At 39.8% G+C, this 19,717-nt stretch overlaps 1 non-coding gene across 1 annotated transcript; it reads left to right on the top strand.

Annotated features, from left to right (window-relative positions):
- Window positions 1-13,749: 13,749 nt before the first annotated feature.
- LOC112731031 (small nucleolar RNA R71) lies at window positions 13,750-13,857 on the top strand. Its single transcript, XR_003166827.1, has one exon. It is a non-coding gene; the product is annotated as a small nucleolar RNA R71 (small nucleolar RNA).
- Window positions 13,858-19,717: the final 5,860 nt, after the last annotated feature.

Here is a 19,717-nt window from a genome sequence, read left to right as displayed (position 1 = left end):
ATATGGAGGATGACGGTGGAAGTACCGTGTATGCCATGAGCCGGAGAGCTATATTTATTGATAAATGGCCGGTTCTTGATTGGACCATGAGCCGGATGGCTGAGTTATTGCCGGGTTATGGCAAAGCCATTATTGTTTATGGCTGAGTATAAATGCATATATGATTAATGAATGAATGTGTTAAATGGATAATAATGATAAATGCTGAAATATGATGTGTGACCCCGGGTAGTAGGCAGTGGCGTTGTCCACTTGCTCCGGGTATGAGACGGGAAAGGATGTTTATGATAAATGAGTTTAATTATGGATTTTCGAGTAAATGTGTATTTGTGATACCTGGGTAGTAGTAAGGGTGGTGGTTTATCCTGCTTGCTCCAGGTTCATGTTTGAGATTTGATAACAGTGATGGTTGTTTCTAAACTGAACGAATGTATGTTTTGAGATCCTAGGTAGTAGCAAGGGTTGTGATTCGTCCCACTTGCTCCAGGTTAGAGATTGTGACGCCTGGGTAGTAGCGGCAGTAGTGGTGAATCCACTCGCTCCAGGTTGAGCTTTTAAACACCCGCCTGGGTAGTAGCCGCAGTAGTGGTTATTCCACTGGCTCTGGGTTGAGCAGGTAGTAGCAAGAGGGTTGTAGCTCAAACCTACTTGCTCCGCAATGGGTGTTTCTGTCCAATGGTTAGCTACCAGGACATGTCGGGTTGGCTATATAACCGACAGATGATATCATCGGCCATAGGGCAGGCATTCATCATTTGCATATGTTTGAATTGTTTGGGTTTGCCTCTTTGTTTTGGATTTCTACATCATATATGCCATGTTACCTGACTATATGCTACTTGTTCTACTTGTACCATATTTGTGTATTACTTGCCTGTATTGCTCGTGTTTGTGCAACTGAGAGGCCCCTCATGCTGGTGTCGGTGGATGTTGAGGGCTGTTCTTGAGGAGATGAATTGATGATGCGATTGCATGATGATGATGATTATTGAATGAGATAATTGGAGCTCCCTGGGTAGACGCAGTGATGTAGTTTCACTAGCTCCAGGCGAGGTTATGATGTATTGATATAGAACTGCTGAGGCAGAACAACTGGTGATGGTTTTGCTTATGATTCTGAGTCTGATTCGTGGAAGAGTCAGCGAGTTGGGAAACATGTGAAACATGAATTGAATTTAGCACTCCCTTATGACAGTTGCCTATTCATGGATTAGCGAGAACCTATGATGAATAATTGGTGAAGAAGTTTAGGATGCTTAGTGACTTTTTATTGTAGTACATTGAATTTATTTGGCACTTTTACCGTACTAGGAACCCATGGGCCCGGGGTTCTCATTCCGTATATATCTCTTGTTTTTCAGATACAAGTCCAGGTGCTCAGAAGTGAGTTGTGGGTCGTCTGAGAGACGGCGAAGATCTTTATTTTCTCTACTTGGTGTTTTGTTTAGAATCTCTCCACCTTTGTTTTGGAAAGATTATATTATGTATTGAACTCTTTGAATTTTCCTATAGAGGCTCTCATGTTTCCTTTGGGAGAGATTAGGATATACTGTTGTCAACTACTTTCATACTGTACCCTAGCCGGCCTAAACTTCGCGGGTTGCGACTAGTGGCTATTTACTTATGTTATATATATCTATCTGTTATCTATCTCTTAATCTCCTCTATGCCTTGTCCGTATATCATTTTCGGCTTCACGGTTTATCTTTTGTTGTCAAAACGTGAGAGATACGTCTTCGCGATTTTATTTCTACTCTTTTCAGGCTTCTCGATTAATACTCCTTTCAAAATTACCTATATTTATTTATTAAAAATCCACCTAAGAGTCGTACCACCGTAATATTATTAACTTATGACTCGAGCATAAGGATTTGAATATTAGGGTGTTACATAAACTAAAAGTGCTTGGTGGGAGACACCCCACCATGGTAAACTCTTTCCATTCTCTTTTAGATATAATGAATGAATGAATTGGGTTCCATTGTGTATAGTTCTTTACTTCATAGTACATTTTGTTTTGCTGGCTAAAGTGTTTATACATTCTATGCCTTAATTGGGGATGATTCTTTGAATTTGAGTTTTTGCTTGGATTGCAAGTTTTCTCAATTTGTTTGAAAAATTCCTAAAAATTCAAAAATATGTTTAATTTTGCATCTTAGCTAGTTTTAGAATCTTAGAGGACATTGGGAGGATTTTGAAAAAAAAAAAAAACAGCCACGCGCAAGCATAGAGTGCGCGCGCGTGCCGGCTGTGCATTTAAGCTTTCTGGGCCAAGGACCAGAGAGTTGTGCCACTTTTAGGCCAGCCTAAACCTACGCAGACGCACGCTGTATGCGTCCATACCCTTTTTGCGTTGCCCTACCCACGCGTAGGCGCACCTGGTGCCTCCGCGCCCTATCATCATTCAACTTATCCACGCACAAGCGCACAGTGTGCGCGCGCGTCGATGCGTTTTTGCATCACCCAGGCCAAAAGACCCGAGAGTTATGCCAACTCTGGGCCAGTTTTGTGCCTCTGGCCTAGCTCACCTGTGCGGACTCGCACCGTACGCGTCCGCGTCCCTTCCCAATTCTCCCATCTACGCGCAAGCGCGGATAGCGCTTTCGCACCGATCCCTTATTCTTCCACCCACGCGGACGCGCACGGTGCACACTCGCGTGGATTCAAAATTTCACTTACCCAGGGACGTGAGAGCCCTAGCGCATTCGTGCAAACCCTAGCTCTCTTCTCCTCTCTTCCTCCATCCCCAACTCCACTATCTGCAACAGTCCGGCGAACACCACCACCGTAGTCGCGACCCCCTCTCTCCTCGTCCCTTGCTCTTTCCTCTCTATCACCATTCTCACTTCTCTTTCCTCTCTCTCTCTCACCCGTTCTCACTCCCTGCTCCACCGCCATCGACAGCCGCGACTCCATTATCACCGGTAAACCTCCACCGTGACCACCAACCCTCAGCCGGTCACACTTCTCCTCTATCTTCCTCTCTCCATCAACCGTCTGCTCTGTTCAGTTTCTGCTTCCCAGGTCTCTGCCTTCCCCTGTTCTGTTTCCTTTACTGTTTTGTGTTAATTCTATTAATTAGCTTAGTTAGTTAGAAATGCATGTTAGTTAATTAGGTGGTTAGAGAATCTGAGCTGGATAATGGATTTAGGTTTGTTTTGAATAATGATGATGATTGAAAGTTTTGCTGCTTCTATGGTTTTCCTTAACTTGTTTGTTCTGCTTGATGCTGTTGCCTGGCTGTTCATTATTGCTGTGTTCTTGCTGAGTGCTGTGGGCTGAGTTCTTTTCCAAATTATACTTCATTGTTGAATTCAATTATGCTTAATTGTTTGGATTCATGCTGCTTCTGGAATGGTTGTCAAATTCAAGGAAAAGAGTGCTACTGAACTGTCTTGGTGCTTTAACTTCGGCCATTATTTGCTCATAGCTACTGGTTGCTTAGTTGTTCATAGCTGCTTGTTGCTGGTTGGTTTAGTTTAAATTGCTTTTTGATGTTTTACTGCTGCAAGATTGGCTTAAATGTTCATTTCATATGAATTCACATGTGATTGCTGCGTGTTTACTGTCAAATATTCATATGGAATCTGAACTGATTGTTTGAGTTTGGAAAATAGCCAATTTACTGCTGAAATGCTGCCGGATTTTTTTTTTCCTAACCATATCTCATGAATTAACATTGTTTTAATTGATGCAACAAGCTTCTATTTGACAAAATTCTATGTCAATAGAATCTTGTTCGCTAAATAGATTTGGAAATTTTCTCTTGAGCTTCCTAGCAAGTTTTGGTCATAGTTCTAACTTTCTTTGCTTACCTGTGAGGTTAACTTACTTCTGTGCATTGAAAAGTTCAAGTAAGCTTTCAGATTGACCATAACTTGAAACTTTTTTGAGATTTTGTGCCTCTTTTGCATAAACTCACAAGTTTAAAGGTTTTTAATCTGTGTGATTAATTGATTCATTATATTCATACCTAATTTGCATTAAGTCATATGGATCATGAGGTTTTCCATTCTTGTTTGAACTTGTGGCTTTTATGCCTCATTAAACTTGGTGTTGAATGTTTCTCGTTTGACTTGTTTTTCAAAGTTTTTATTTTACCAACATCAATTCACACAATTTTAGTGATCTTTACATTGATTGATGACCTGTTTTCACATTGGTTGCTTTTTGGCAATATCATATTTCATCATCAATGGCTATATGTATTTCATGGTTGTGAGTATGCTTGCACCCATGTTTTGTACACTTCTTTTAATTGAGCCGATAATTATCATATCACTAATTTTTGAACTAATTTTTAATTCTAATTGGATTAAGCAACTGATTTCTTCCTTTTGTTTTGAACATAACTCGTTAATCATTCTTTTGAATATGGCATTCCTTAGGTTCAATGAATAAGCATTGTGCAATTGTGGTTCAAATTTTTGGTTTGTAACTTGATTTGAATTCTGAATTTTGTTACTTGCATTCCAAGAATTCTCTTTTCTTCACTCACTTCATGAATATGTCTTACATTGAGTGCTTTATATTTACTTGGTTAGCTGCTTATATCATATCACATCTGTTTTCAGGATGTCAGACAAAGGAAAAGCTATAGCCACTACTTCTAAGAAGAGAAAGTGTTCTAAAGTCTCTACCCCTTCTCCTTATGCAAACTATGCTAAGAATCCACTGAATGAAGTGGACAAAGAGAATCAGCTACTCCCATCCACTGACCCAATCAAATTCCTCAACCTCTACTGTGAGCTTCGCTTCCCTAAATTCTGGAAGACGAACCTGAACATTGAGAAGAAGCTAGTCCTTCCCAATGATGTGAGACGCGCCATCAACAGCCGTATTCTGGAGTTGGGCTTGAATTTTGTTGATAGAGATCTGGGAAAAATAAACATTTCGTGGGTTAGAGAATTTTACTGCAACTTCTTCTGTGCCACTCTTGATTCAGTCCATCTGCGGGGTAGAGAGATTATGATCACTGAGGCTGCTATTGGGGAGGCATTGCTTTGCCAACCTCGTACTGGTGACCCATGCGCATATCAGCAGGCAGAGGTAGCTATCCACTGCATGACTTTTGATTATGAGTCGCTTAAGCGCGTGATTGCCACACCTGATGCCCTTTGGGTGATGGATTCTGGGAACAAGAAGCCCAAGGGGATGCTTTTCACTTATTTGTTGAGAGAGGCTAAGACTTGGCAGCATATATTCACCAATTATGTCCTGCCCACCACTCACTTTTCAGAGATTCCGATAGATATGCTAGTTTCGATTGGGTGTGTGATGGAGGGGAATGAGGTAGACTTCCCCCGGTTGATTAGGCAGAGTATGTGGTGTGCTCACATTCGTGGCCTACTGCCATTTCCTACACTGGTTACCAGCATGACTGAGCTGGCTGATGTTCCGTGGGAGGACGATGATGTGACACCACCACCCCCAGATGACGACGACAAGGAAGTTACTATTACGTGGGGTGGGTGGGTGCACGAGAAGCCTCCAACCAGACGCCGTTCTCGAGCCAGAGGAGTGGTGGAGGCAGCTCAGCCCTCATCATCAGCAGCAGCAGCAGGACCCTCCTCTACTTCAGTCGTAGCATCTTTACCACCATAGCCAGCACCTGAGCCGACATACCTGTTGGTGCAGCGCCTGTTTCGCTTCATGGAGTGCAGCGAGTGTCGTATCATGCGACGTCTCGATCGCATAGACTAGGTGTTCGTATCACAGGGTATTGAGCTACCTTCGCTCTCATACTCTCCCGCCTCCGACGAGCAGGATCAGGAGGAGGAGCATGTTGAGGAGCCGACTCAGCAGGAGGCACCACCACAGACACAGGCCGCCACAGAGGTTCAGCAAACTCCTGAGGATCCACAGCCTGAGCCTGAGCCACAGCCACAGCTCGAGCCACAGCCCGGCGCAACTGTTGACCCCCATCCCGGGCTTCAGCAGTAGCATCGAGGACGATGCTTCATCCTAAAGTGTGGGGAGGTCACCGTTCGTGACTGGTGGATAGCATTTATGTAGTGAACTTTTAGATATTTATCTCTAGTTTCTGTTACTTTATTTTATTTTACACTTTATCTTTGAGATCATTTTGAGATTATTGTACATATTTGTTATTGTGGATACCCTTATTTTGGTTGTTGCACACTTTTATTATATATGTATATATTGCATTTTGGCTTCTGATTGTGATCAGAAAAATATTTTGGATTGTTAAAACCTAGTTGACCCTTTTTGTATAAGAGATGTGTTTTGATTGAAAAAGGGGGTAAACTAGGGAATTTTTTTTAATTTTCTAAATCACAACATTGCATTAGAATAAGCTTAGTCAATATGATGAAAATTTCCAAGAATTCCATTCCTAGAGCACCACTCCAATTGGTTAAAATTTTTTTTTTTAGAACTTGCTTGATTAATACACTTTGTGGATCATGTTTTGGGCAAAGAACACAAGCATGAGAGTTTTGAGCCTAATTATGTGGTTACATCATATAACCACTTACTTTCCTTCTTGTGTGCATCATTCTCTTACATGGCGCGTGCGCGTCGATTGGCTGTTTCTTCACCCGCGCGGACGCATCTTGTACGCGTGCGCGTCTCTATGCAAAACCACTTTTGCACGCGCGCGCCTTGTACGCGTGCACGCCCATTAATGCATTCCCAATCTTTGTTTCTTCATGCATTATCCACTTTGTATGCTTTTCTCCTCATTTCTTCCATTCAATACTTGCCTTATGAACCTGAAATCACTCAACAAACACATCAAGGCATCGAATGGAATTAAAGTGAATTAAAATCATCAATTTAAGGCCTAAAAAGCATGTTTTTACACTTAAGCATAATTCAAGGGAGAATTACAAAACCATGCTATTTCATTGAATAAATGTGGGAAAAGGTGGTAAAATCCCCTAAAATAAGCATAAGATAAACCACGAAATCGGGGTTTATCAATGGGTGGCAATTTCACTATGAGCTTCATTGGCCCCCATCAATATGCTATTTTGGAGACGGACTACCAACTCAAGGTCTTTCTTGGGTTGGTGAGTGGTGGAGAAAGGAGTGTTGGTAGCCAAAGAATTCCAAGGATCATCAAGAAGGTTAATTCAAGAATTGGAGTTCAAGCATGGTGTAGAGCACAATCGGGTGATTTCCGGAGAATGTTGGGTTGTTACAAGGGTCAACTAGGAGCTTTTCCATCCGGCTTGGAGCATGGAGATCAACAAGAAGGTGATCGGATGCCTAGAATATGGGATCCTGGAGGAGCCTCTAAGTGCAAGCTTGGATGGAGGTTCAAGGAGGAGTGGAAACACAAGCCACCCTAGCAAGAGTCTCCACAAAAGTCCAACTTAGGACTATAAACCAAAGTGCTAGGTGGGAGACACCCCACCATGGTAACATCTTTCTTACCCTTTCTCTTTGTTTATAGTCTTAGTTTATTGCATATTTGCTTGCCTTAGTTAGCTTAGGATTAGTTTAAATTTGAGTTTAGATAGGTTGAATTGCATATGGATCATGATTTTGTGATGTTTTGAATGTTTTCGGATTGATATGTTGATGCACTAAGGGTTAGAACCTTGGTTTTGAAAAGAAAAGAATTTTCTGAAACAGGGCATCTGTGCGTACGCACCAAGCTATGCGTGCGCACAAAACTGTATTCTTCGCCACTGTGCGGACGCACCAACCTGTGCGTCCGCATGCACCTTAACATGCCCTCTGGTCGCAGAGCCAGCACACTCTGTGCGTGCGCGCTGCCCTATTTTCTTTGACTTGTGCGTGCACACCAGCTTGTGCGTACGCACGCCCTGTCCCTTTTGTGCTTTCTATGTGGCTGCACAGACGTGTGCGTCTGCACGCGAGCTTGCAGCTCCTCTGGTGGGAGCGTTAGCACAGCTTCTGCGCCTGCATCCCCCCTTTCGCTCTATGCGTGCGCACGGACCTGTGTGCGCACGCACACATGATCCATCCATTAAAAAAAATCTTCTGTGCGCACTGATATGCGAAATTGTTACTCAGGTTGTGAATTATTGTTCGAAATTGATTCCCTGGCGATGGCACCAAAAACGGATGCACAGAACCATGGTCTAAACATATCTTCACAACTTCGCATAACTAACCAGCAAGTGCACTGGGTCGTCCAAGTAATACCTTACGTGAGTAAGGGTCGAATCCCACGGAGATTGTTGGTATGAAGCAAGCTATGGTCACCTTGTAAATCTCAGTCAGGCGGATATAAAATAGTTATGTAGTTTTCGAAATTTAGTAATAAAAGAAGGATAGAAATACTTATGTAAATCATTGGTGAGAATTTCAGATAAGCGTATGGAGATGCATTCGTTCCTCTGGACCTCCGCTTTCCTGCTGTCTTCATCCAATCAGTCTTACTCCTTTCTATGGCTGGCTTTATGTAAGGATGTCACCGGTGCTAATGGCTACTTTCAATCCTCTCGGGAAAATGGTCCAAATGCTCTGTCACAGCACGGCTAATCGTTTGGAGGCATCACCCTTGTCGTTGGTTGCATCCTATTCCTCTCTGTGAAAATGGTCCGATGCGCTGTCACTGCATGGCTAATCATCTTGGAGGTTCTCGATCATGCTGGAATAGAATTTACTATCCTTTTGCGTCTGTCACTACGCCCAGCACTCGCGAGTTTGGAGTTCGTCACAGTCATTCAATCCCAGAGTCCTACTCGGAATACCACGGACAAGGTTTAGACTTTCCGGACCCTCATGAATGCCGCCATCAATCTAGCTTATACCACGAAGATTCTAATTAAGAGATCTAAGAGATACTCATTCAATCTAATGTAGAACGGAAGTGGTTGTCAGGCACGCGTTCATAGGGAATGATGATGATTGTCACGTTCATCACATTCAGGTTGAAGTGCGAATGAATATCTTAGAAGCGAAATAAGATGAATTGAATAGAAAACAGTAGTACTTTGCATTAATCTTTGAGAAACAGCAGAGCTCCACACCTTAATCTATGGAGTGTAGAAACTCTACCGTTGAAAATACATAAGTGATAATGGAGTTCATTGGTCTCGGCCCCAGAGGGGAACCGGAGTAACCAAAGCTTCTGAATACAATGATAAAAAGTTCTATTTATAATAAACTAGTCACTAGGGTTTATAGAAGTAAGTAATTGATGCATAAATCCACTTCCGGGGCCCACTTGGTGTGTGCTTGGGCTGAGCTTGAAGTCTACACGTGGAGAGGTCTTTCTTGGAGTTGAACGCCAGCTTTTGTGCCATTTTAGGCGTTGAACTCCACTTTGCAACTTGTTTCTGGCGCTGGACGCCAGAATTGGGCAGAGAGCTGGCGTTGAACGCCAGTTTGCGTCGTCTAAACTTGGGCAAAGTATGAACTATTATATATTGCTGGAAAGCCCTAGATGTCTACTTTTCAACGCAATTGGAAGCGCGCCATTTTGAGTTCTGTAGTTCCAAAACATCCATTTTGAGTGCAGGGAGGTCAGAATCCAACAGCATCAGCAGTCCTTCTTCAACCTCTGAATCTGATTTTTGCTCAAGTCCCTCAATTTCAGCCAAAAATTACCTGAAATCATAGAAAAACACACAAACTCATAGTAAAGTCCAGAAATGTGAATTTAACATAAAAACTAATGAAAACATCCCTAAATGTAACTAAATTCTACTAAAAACAATGCCAAAAAGCGTATAAATTATCCGCTCATCACAACACCAAACTTAAATTGTTGCTTGTCCCCAAGCAACTAAAAATCAAATAGGATAAAAAGAAGAGAATATACTATAAATTCCAAACTACCAATGAAACATAGCTCCAATCAGATGAGCGGGACTTTTAGCTTTTTGCCTCTTGAATAGTTTTGGCATCTCACTCTATCCATTGAGGTTCAGAATGATTGGCATCTATAGGAACTCAGAGTTCAGATAGTGTTATTGATTCTCCTAGTTCAGTATGATGATTCTTGAACACAGCTATTTTATGAGTCTTGGCCGTGGCCCTAAGCACTTTGTTTTCCAGTATTACCACCGGATACATAAATGCCACAGACACATAATTGGGTGAACCTTTTCAGATTGTGACTCAGCTTTGCTAAAGTCCACAATTAGAGGTGTCCAGGGTTCTTAAGCACACTCTTTTTTTGCTTTGGACCTTGACTTTAACCGCTCAGTCTTAAGTTTTCACTTGACACCTTCACGCCACAAGCACATGGTTAGGGACAGCTTGGTTTAGCCGCTTAGGCCAGGATTTTATTCCTTTAGGCCCTCCTATCCACTGATGCTCAAAGCCTTGGGATCCTTTTTATTTGCCCTTGCCTTTTGGTTTTAAGGGTTATTGGCTTTTTGCTCTTGCCTCTTGGTTTTAAGAGCTTTTGGCTTTTTCTGCTTGCTTTTTCTTTTTCTTTCTATTTTTTTTTGCCTATTTTTTTTCTGCAAGCTTTGTTCTTTGCTACTTTTTCTTGCTTCAAGAATCATTTTTATGATTTTTCAGATTATCAAATAACATGTCTCCTTGTCATCATTCTTTCAAGAGCCAACATATTTAACATTCATGAACAACAACTTCAAAAGACATATGCACTGTTCAAGCATTCATTCAGAAAACAAGAAGCATTGTCACCACATCAATATAATTAAACTAAGTTCAAGGATAAATTCGAAAATCATGTACTTCTTGTTCTTTGAATTAAAACATTTTTTCATTTAAGAGAGGTGATGGATTCATAGGACATTCATAACTTTAAGACAAAGTTACTAACTACTAATGATCATGTAATGAAGACACAAACATAGATAAGCACTTGACATAGAGAAAACGAAAAACAGAGAAAGTAAGAACAAGGAATGAGTCCACCTTAGTGATGGTGGCGTTTCCTTCTTGAGGAACCATTGATGTCCTTGAGCTCTTCTATGTCTCTTCCTTGTCTTTGTTGCTCCTCCCTCATTGCTTTTTGATCTTCTCTTATTTCATGAAGGATGATGGAGTGCTCTTGATGTTCCACCCTTAGTTGTCCCATGTTGGAACTTAATTCTCCTAGGGAGTTGTTGATTTGCTCCCAAAAATTCTGTGGAGGAAACTGTATCCCCTGAGGTATCTCAGGGATTTCTTGATGATGAGCTTCTTCATGTGCCTGTTGAGATCCATGAATGTGCTCTCTTGTTTGCTCCATCCTTTTCTTAGTGATGGGCTTGTGAGATGGATCTTTCCATCTCCCATGGCTCAGAGGTGGAAGCAATTGTCTTTCCTTTTCTCTTTCTTGAGGTTTCTCTGGCCTTAGGTGCCATTAATGGTTATGAAAAAACAAAAAAAGCTATGCTTTTACCACACCAAACTTAGAATGTTGCTCGCCCTCGAGCAAAAGAAGAAAGAATAGAAGAAGAAGAAGAAGATATGGAGGATATGGAGGGATGTGTGTATTCGGCCATATGGGTGGGATTGGGTGGGAGAGAGATGTTGAATTTTGAAGGTAGGTGGGTGTATGGAAGTGAGTGGTAAATGGAAAACAGAAGGGATGATCATGAATGGAAAGAGAGATGATGAGGTAGGTGGGGATCCTGTGGGGTCCACAGATCCTGAGATGATCCTGTGGGGTCTACAGATCCTGAGGTGTTCAAGGATTTACAACCTTGCACCAAATTAGGCATGTAAAATGCCCTTGCACACAACTCTGGGCGTTCAGCGCCAGGTTGGTGCCCATTTTGGGCGTTCAATGCCCATTTGTTGCCCATTTCTGGCGTTGAACGCCAGAACCATGCTTGTTCTGGGCGTTCAGCGCCAGCTCCTCTCCAGGGTGCAATTCTGGCGTTCAGCGCCCAGATACTACCCATTTTGGGCGTTCAGCGCCAAAACCATGCTCTGTTCTGGCGTTGAACGCCAGGCAGGTGCTTCCTCCAGGGTGTGATTTTTCTTCTGCTGTTTTTGATTCCGTTTTCAATTTTTATATTTATTTTGTGACTCCACATGATCATGAACCTATAAAGACATATAACTAAGAAAAATATGATTAGATAGATAAAAATTAGGTTGCCTCCCAACAAGCGCTTCTTTAATGTCAATAGCTTGACAGTGGGCTCTCATGGAGCCTCACAGATGTGTAGAGCTTTGTTGAGACCTCCCAACACCAAGCTTAGAGTTTGGATATGGGGGTTTGACACCAAACTTAGAGTTTGGTTGTGGCCTCCCAACACCAAACTTAGAGTTTGACTATGGGGGCTTAGGTTGACTCTGCTTTGAGAGAAGCTTTTTATGCTTCCTCTCCATGGATGCAGAGAGAGATCCTTGAGTTGTAAACACAAGGTTGTTCTCATTCAATTGAAGGATTAATTCTCCTCTGTCCACATCAATCACAGCTCTTGCTGTGGCTAGGAAAGGTCTTCCAAGGATGATGGATTCATCCTCATCCTTCCCAGTATCTAGGACTATGAAATCAGCAGGGATGTAAAGGCCTTCAACCTTTACTAACACGTCCTCTACTTGTCCATAAGCCTGTTTTCTTGAATTGTCTGCCATCTCTAATGAGATTTTAGCAGCTTGCACCCCATAGATTCCCAGTTTCTCTATTACAGAGAGAGGCATAAGGTTTATCCCTGAACCAAGGTCACACAGAGCCTTAAAGATCATGATGCCTATGGTACAAGGTATTAAGAACTTTCTAGGATCCTGTTTCTTTTGAGGTAATGTCAGTTGATCCAGATAACTTAGTTCATTGGTGAACAAGGGAGGTTCATCTTCCCAAGTATCAATGCCAAATAATTTGGCATTCAGCTTCATGATTGCACCAAGGAACTTGGCAGCTTGCTCTTCAGTAACATCCTCATTCTCTTCAGAAGAGGAGTACTTATCAGAGCTCATGAATGGCATAAGGAGGTTCAATGGAATCTCTATGGTCTCTAATTGAGCCTCAGAGTCCTTGGGTTCCTCAGAAGGAAGCTCCTTATTGATCATTGGACATCCCAGGAGGTCTTCCTCCTTGGGATTCACGTCCTTCTCCTCTCTTGTGGGTTCGGCCATGGTAATTAATTCAATGGCCTTGCACTCTCCTTTTGGATTCTCTTCTATATTGCTTGGGAGAGTACTAGGAGGGATTTCAGTGATCCTTTTACTCAGCTGGCCCACTTGTGCTTCCAAATTTCTAATGGAAGACCTTGTTTCATTCATGAAAATCACAGTGGCCTTAGATAGATCAGAGACTAAATTTGCTAAGCTAAATGGATTCTGCTCAGAATTCTCTGTCTGTTGCTGAGTGTATGATGGAAAAGGCTTGCTATTGCTAAACCTGTTTCTTCCACCATTATTAGAGCCTTGTTGAGGCTTTTGATCCTTCCATGAGAGATTTGGGTGATTTCTCCATGATGGATTGTAGGTGTTTCCATATGGTTCACCCATGTATTTTAACTCTGCTATTGCAGGGTTCTCAGGATCATAAGCTTCTTCCTCAGAAGATGCCTCTTGAGTACTGTTGGATGCAGCTTGCATTCCATTCAGACTCTGAGAAATCATATTGACTTGCTGAGTCAATATTTTATTCTGAGCCAATATGGCATTCAGAGTATCAATTTCAAGAACTCCCTTCTTCATAGGCGTCCCATTACTCACAGGATTCCTCTCAGAAGTGTACATAAACTGGTTATTAGCAACCATGTCAATGAGTTCTTGAGCTTCTGCAGGCGTTTTCTTTAGGTGAATGGATCCACCTGCAGAAGTATCCAATGACATCTTTGATAGCTCAGATAAACCATCATAGAATATATCCAGGATGGTCCATTCTGAAAGCATGTCAGAAGGACACTTTTTGGTCAGCTGCTTGTATCTTTCCCAAGCTTCATAGAGGGATTCACCTTCTTTCTGTCTGAAGGTTTAAACGTCCACTCTAAGCTTGCTCAGCTTTTGAGGAGGAAAGAACTTGGCTAAGAAAGCCGTGACCAGCTTGTCCCAAGAGTTCAGGCTATCTCTGGGTTGAGAATCTAACCACACTCTAACTCTGTCTCTTACAGCAAAAGGGAAAAGCATGAGCCTGTAGACTTCAGGATCTACTCCATTAGTCTTAACAGTATCACATATCTGCAAGAATTCAGTTAAGAACTGAAAAGGATCTTTAGATGGAAGCCCATGGAACTTGCAGTCCTGCTGCATCAGAGAAACTAGCTGAGGTTTCAGCTCAAAGTTGTTTGCTCCAATGGTAGGGATGGAGATACTTCTTCCATGTAAATTGGAATTAGGTGTAGTAAAGTCACCAAGCATTCTCCTTGCATTATTGTTGTTGGGTTCGGCTGCCATCTCCTTTACTTGTTCAAAATTTTCAATAAGGTTGTCTCTGGATTGTTGTAATTTAGCTTCTCTTAGTTTTCTCTTCAGAGTCCTTTCAGGTTCTGGATCAGCTTCAACAAGAATGCCTTTTTCTTTGTCCCTGCTCATAAGAAAGAGAAGAGAAAAAGAAAAGAAGAGGAATCCTCTATGTCACAGTAAAGAGGTTCCTTATTGTTAGTAGAAGAAGTGAAGAAGAAAAAATTCGAACACAGATAGAAGAGGGGGTTCGAATTTGGTGAGTGATGTGAGGAAGAGATGTTAGTAGATGAATAAATAAATAGAATAAGATGAGAGAGGGAGAGGATTTTCAAAAATAATTTTTGAAAAAGAGTTAGTGATTTTCGAAAATAGTTTTTTGAAAAAAAGTTAGTAATTTTTCGAAAATTTAAAAAAAAATTAAAATAATTAGTTAATTAAAAAGAAATTTTGAAAAAGAGGGAAGATATTTTCAAAAATTAGAGAGAGAGAGAGAGTTAGTTAGGTGATTTTGAAAAAGGTAAGAAACAAACAAAAAGTTAGTTAGTTAGTTGAAACAATTTTGAAAATCAATTTTGAAATGATAAGAAGATAAGAAGTTAGAAAAGATATTTTAAAATCAAATTTTTGAAAAAGATAAGATAAAAAGATATTTTTGAAAAGATATGATTGAAATTAGTTTTGAAAAAGATTTAATTTTTAAAATCACAATTAATGACTTGATTCACAAGAAATCACAAAATATGATTCTAGAACTCAAAGTTTGAATCTTTCTTAACAAGCAAGTAACAAACTTGAAATTTTTGAATCAAAACATTAATTGATGATGTTATTTTCGAAAATTAGGAAATAAAGATAAGAAAAAGATTTTTGAAAAATATTTTTAAAATTTTCGAAAATAACTAAGAAAAGTGAAAAAGATTTTATTTTTGAAAAAGATTTTGAAAAAGATAAGATTTTTAAATTGAAAATTTGATTTGACTCATAAGAAACAATTGATTTTTAAAAATTTTTGAAAAAGTCAACTCAAATTTTCGAAATCTATGAGTGAAAAAGGGAAAGATATTTTTTTTATTTTTGAATTTTTAATGATGAGAGAGAAAAATATGAAAATGATGCAATGCATGAAAATTTTAGATCAAAACAATGAATGCATGCAAGAATGCTATGAATGTCAAGATGAACACCAAGAACACTTTGAATGTCATGATGAACATCAAGACTATATTTTTTTAAAAAATTTTTAATGCAAAGAAAACATGCAAGACACCAAACTTAGAATTCTTTAATGCTTAGACACTAAGAATTCAAGAATGCATATGAAAAACAAGAAAAGACACAACATGCAAATGCAAAGATCAAACAAGAAGACTTACCAAGAACAACTTGAAGATCATGAAGAACACTATGAATGCATGAAAATTTTCAAAAAATGCAAGATGAGTATGCAATTGACACCAAACTTATAACATGACTCAAGGCTCAACCAAGAAACACAAAAATATTTTTGATTTTTATGATTTTATGATTTTTTGTATTTTCTTTTAATTTTTTTTTGAAAATTATTTTGAAAAAGAAAAATAAGGATTCCAAAATTTTTAATATGAATTCCAGGAATCTTGCCATGTTAGTCTAAAGCTCCAATTTGAGGGTTAGACATGGCTTAATAGCCAGTCAAGCTTTAGCAGAACTTTACATTCAGTAGCCAATTTGCTAAGAAAGATAAAGAAGCTCTTCTCTTGAGTCCAAAAGAATTGAGACATGGCTTTACAGCCAGCCAGGCTTCAACATGCTTCATGAAACACTAGAATTCATTCTTAAAAATTCTGAAGAAAAATATTTTTTTGAAAACAATTTTTTTTTCGAAAACAAAGGGGAAATTTTTGAAAGATTTTTGAAAACAAAACAAAAAGAAAATTACCTAATCTGAGCAACAAGATGAACCGTCAGTTGTCCAAACTCGAACAATCCCCGGCAACGGCGCCAAAAACGTGATATGCGAAATTGTTACTCAGGTTGTGAATTATTGTTCGAAATTGATTCCCTGGCGATGGCACCAAAAACGGATGCACAAAACCATGGTCTAAACATATCTTCACAACTTCGCATAACTAACCAGCAAGTGCACTGGGTCGTCCAAGTAATACCTTACGTGAGTAAGGGTCGAATCCCACGGAGATTGTTGGTATGAAGCAAGCTATGGTCACCTTGTAAATCTCAGTCAGGCGGATATAAAATAGTTATGTAGTTTTCGAAATTTAGTAATAAAAGAAGGATAGAAATACTTATGTAAATCATTGGTGAGAATTTCAGATAAGCGTATGGAGATGCATTCGTTCCTCTGGACCTCCGCTTTCCTGCTGTCTTCATCCAATCAGTCTTACTCCTTTCTATGGCTGGCTTTATGTAAGGATGTCACCGGTGCCAATGGCTACTTTCAATCCTCTCGGGAAAATGGTCCAAATGCTCTGTCACAGCACGGCTAATCGTCTGGAGGCATCACCCTTGCCGTTGGTTGCATCCTATTCCTCTCTGTGAAAATGGTCCGATGCGCTGTCACTGCATGGCTAATCATCTTGGAGGTTCTCGATCATGCTGGAATAGAATTTACTATCCTTTTGCATCTGTCACTACGCCCAGCACTCGCGAGTTTGGAGTTCGTCACAGTCATTCAATCCCAGAGTCCTACTCGGAATACCACGGACAAGGTTTAGACTTTCCGGACCCTCATGAATGCCGCCATCAATCTAGCTTATACCACGAAGATTCTGATTAAGAGATCTAAGAGATACTCATTCAATCTAATGTAGAACGGAAGTGGTTGTCAGGCACGCGTTCATAGGGAATGATGATGATTGTCACGTTCATCACATTCAGGTTGAAGTGCGAATGAATATCTTAGAAGCGAAATAAGATGAATTGAATAGAAAACAGTAGTACTTTGCATTAATCTTTGAGGAACAGCAGAGCTCCACACCTTAATCTATGGAGTGTAGAAACTCTACCGTTGAAAATACATAAGTGATAATGGAGTTCATTGGTCTTGGCCCCAGAGGGGAACCGGAGTAACCAAAGCTTCCGAATATAATGATAAAAAGTTCTATTTATAATAAACTAGTCATTAGGGTTTACAGAAGTAAGTAATTGATGCATAAATCCACTTCCAGGGCCCACTTGGTGTGTGCTTGGGCTGAGCTTGAAGTCTACACGTGGAGAGGTCATTCTTGAAGTTGAACGCCAGCTTTTGTGCCATTTTGGGCGTTGAACTCCACTTTGCAACTTGTTTCTGGCGCTGGACGCCAGAATTGGGCAGAGAGCTGGCGTTGAACGCCAGTTTGCGTCATCTAAACTTGGGCAAAGTATGAACTATTATATATTGCTGGAAAGCCCTAGATGTCTATTTTTCAACGCAATTGGAAGCGTGCCATTTTGAGTTCTGTAGCTCCAGAAAATCCATTTTGAGTGCAGGGAGGTCAGAATCCAACAGCATCAGCAATCCTTCTTCAACCTCTGAATCTGATTTTTGCTCAAGTCCCTCAATTTCAGCCAGAAAATATCTGAAATCACAGAAAAACACACAAACTCATAGTAAAGTCCAGAAATGTGAATTTAACATAAAAAATAATGAAAACATCACTAAAAGTAACTAAATTCTACTAAAAACATACTAAAAACAATCCCAAAAAGCGTATAAATTATCCGCTCATCACGCACGCACAGGCTTATGCGTGCGCACACTTCTTACACCCCCTTCTGTCTAGAGCGGTCACACGACTTGTGTGGACGCACCCCTCCCCTTTTCACCTAGTGTGCGTACGCACACATGTTTGTGCGTACGCACAAGTGCTGTTTTGGGCAAAATTTTTATTGCTTTTCCATTTAAGCCCTAATGCACTTCTGCCCCCTCCACCCCTCTCTTTTCTTGCTTCTTCCATGTTTTTCCTCTTGTTTTATTTAATCTTCATTGTATTTCATTTTTATTTTATTTATTATATTAGTTTTACTTTAGTTGTTTTTATTTAAATAAGTTGCAAGTGTTTGTTTATTAGCGATAGGGTTGCCTCTTGATACAATGCACTTATACTTTACTTTAATATGCAAGTACCTAGTGGATTTGAATACTCATATTTTGATTGTACCACTAGGACAAATTATATAAGTGCATTGGATTAAGTGATTTGAGTTGAAATTACTTGTTCATCATGATTTCATATTAAAAATCATCACATGTCCAATACTTGTTCCTTGTTAATGCTTTGCATTTGTTTGAGTAACCTAACTTGATTCTTATCAAGCTTATCACTTTTTGTAACAAGTACCCTTTCATGTGACTTTTTCATTATGCTTCGTGATGAGTAGGGAGTTTTCGTTCATTATTGAATTGGTTGTTATTTATTGTGCTATTTTATATTAATCTTGCGCTTTAACTTGCACAATTACAATAGCCAATATCTTAATCACTCAATTCACTTTCATAGTCACCTAAGGTTGCTTGTGCCTTAAGTTTTGCTCATTCTTCACTTGCAACCTAGGTTACCTAATTGAGGGACATATGGTAATTCTTTGGATTGTGTGATCCACATTTACCCAGCCAATGTGTGTTGTTCTAAACCGTGCACACTTAGAACACACACATTGTCATACCACACACATCTCACTTTTTCTCAATTGTGTTTATTTGTTTACTCAGCAACTAGAACCCCTGAGCCCACCAGCTGAATGTGGAGCTTCATAGCTCCTCACCACCGGATTTTGTTCGTGCACGGAGGACAGTGCAACGCTTAAGTGTGGGGGAGGATTCATCATTTTGGGGTGTAAACTTTCTTTTTCCAAGCACTTTGCACTTTATTTTTATTTCTTTTAGTAGGTTTCTTGTATATATTTGGAGTGTTTTTGACTGTTGCATTGCATTTTCTTTTGGTATATATATCATAGTTTATTTCTAGCTATTGCATGTTGTATTTCTGCATCTTTTTCTTAGTATATATTTTATAGATAGAAGTTGTGATTGGATAATGTGAATAGTATAACACCTAGTTCAATTTTGTCCTAATTGTTCATGTTACTTTTTGGTTGTTGAAAATTAGGAATAGAACTAGGAAATTTTTGAAAAATTGCATCCATCACAACATACATACGCATATAGGAATAATTTTTGTGAAAAACAACAAGGACTTCCAAGAATTTTGTTTTTAGGGCATTCTATTGAATTGATTTGGAAAATTATTTTTAAACTTGCTTGAATGAATTTTTGTGGAACATAGAAGAGAGATAGAACAAAATACCTTCTGAGCTTTTGAGCTTTATTGAGTTGTTACACATTTTAACCACTAATTTTGTTCATTGTATGCTATATCTCTTCTATGATTGTGATCTTGGTTTTTCTTTATTCTTTATTTCCAATAATTGATGTTTTGAATTGCATTGAGCATGATTGAGGCCATTTTTGAATTAA

Source organism: Arachis hypogaea, chromosome 12 (assembly GCF_003086295.3).
Source record: "Arachis hypogaea cultivar Tifrunner chromosome 12, arahy.Tifrunner.gnm2.J5K5, whole genome shotgun sequence".
In the NCBI taxonomy this organism is placed as follows: Eukaryota; Viridiplantae; Streptophyta; class Magnoliopsida; order Fabales; family Fabaceae; genus Arachis; species Arachis hypogaea.
This window is presented reverse-complemented; position numbering and strand designations above follow the sequence as displayed.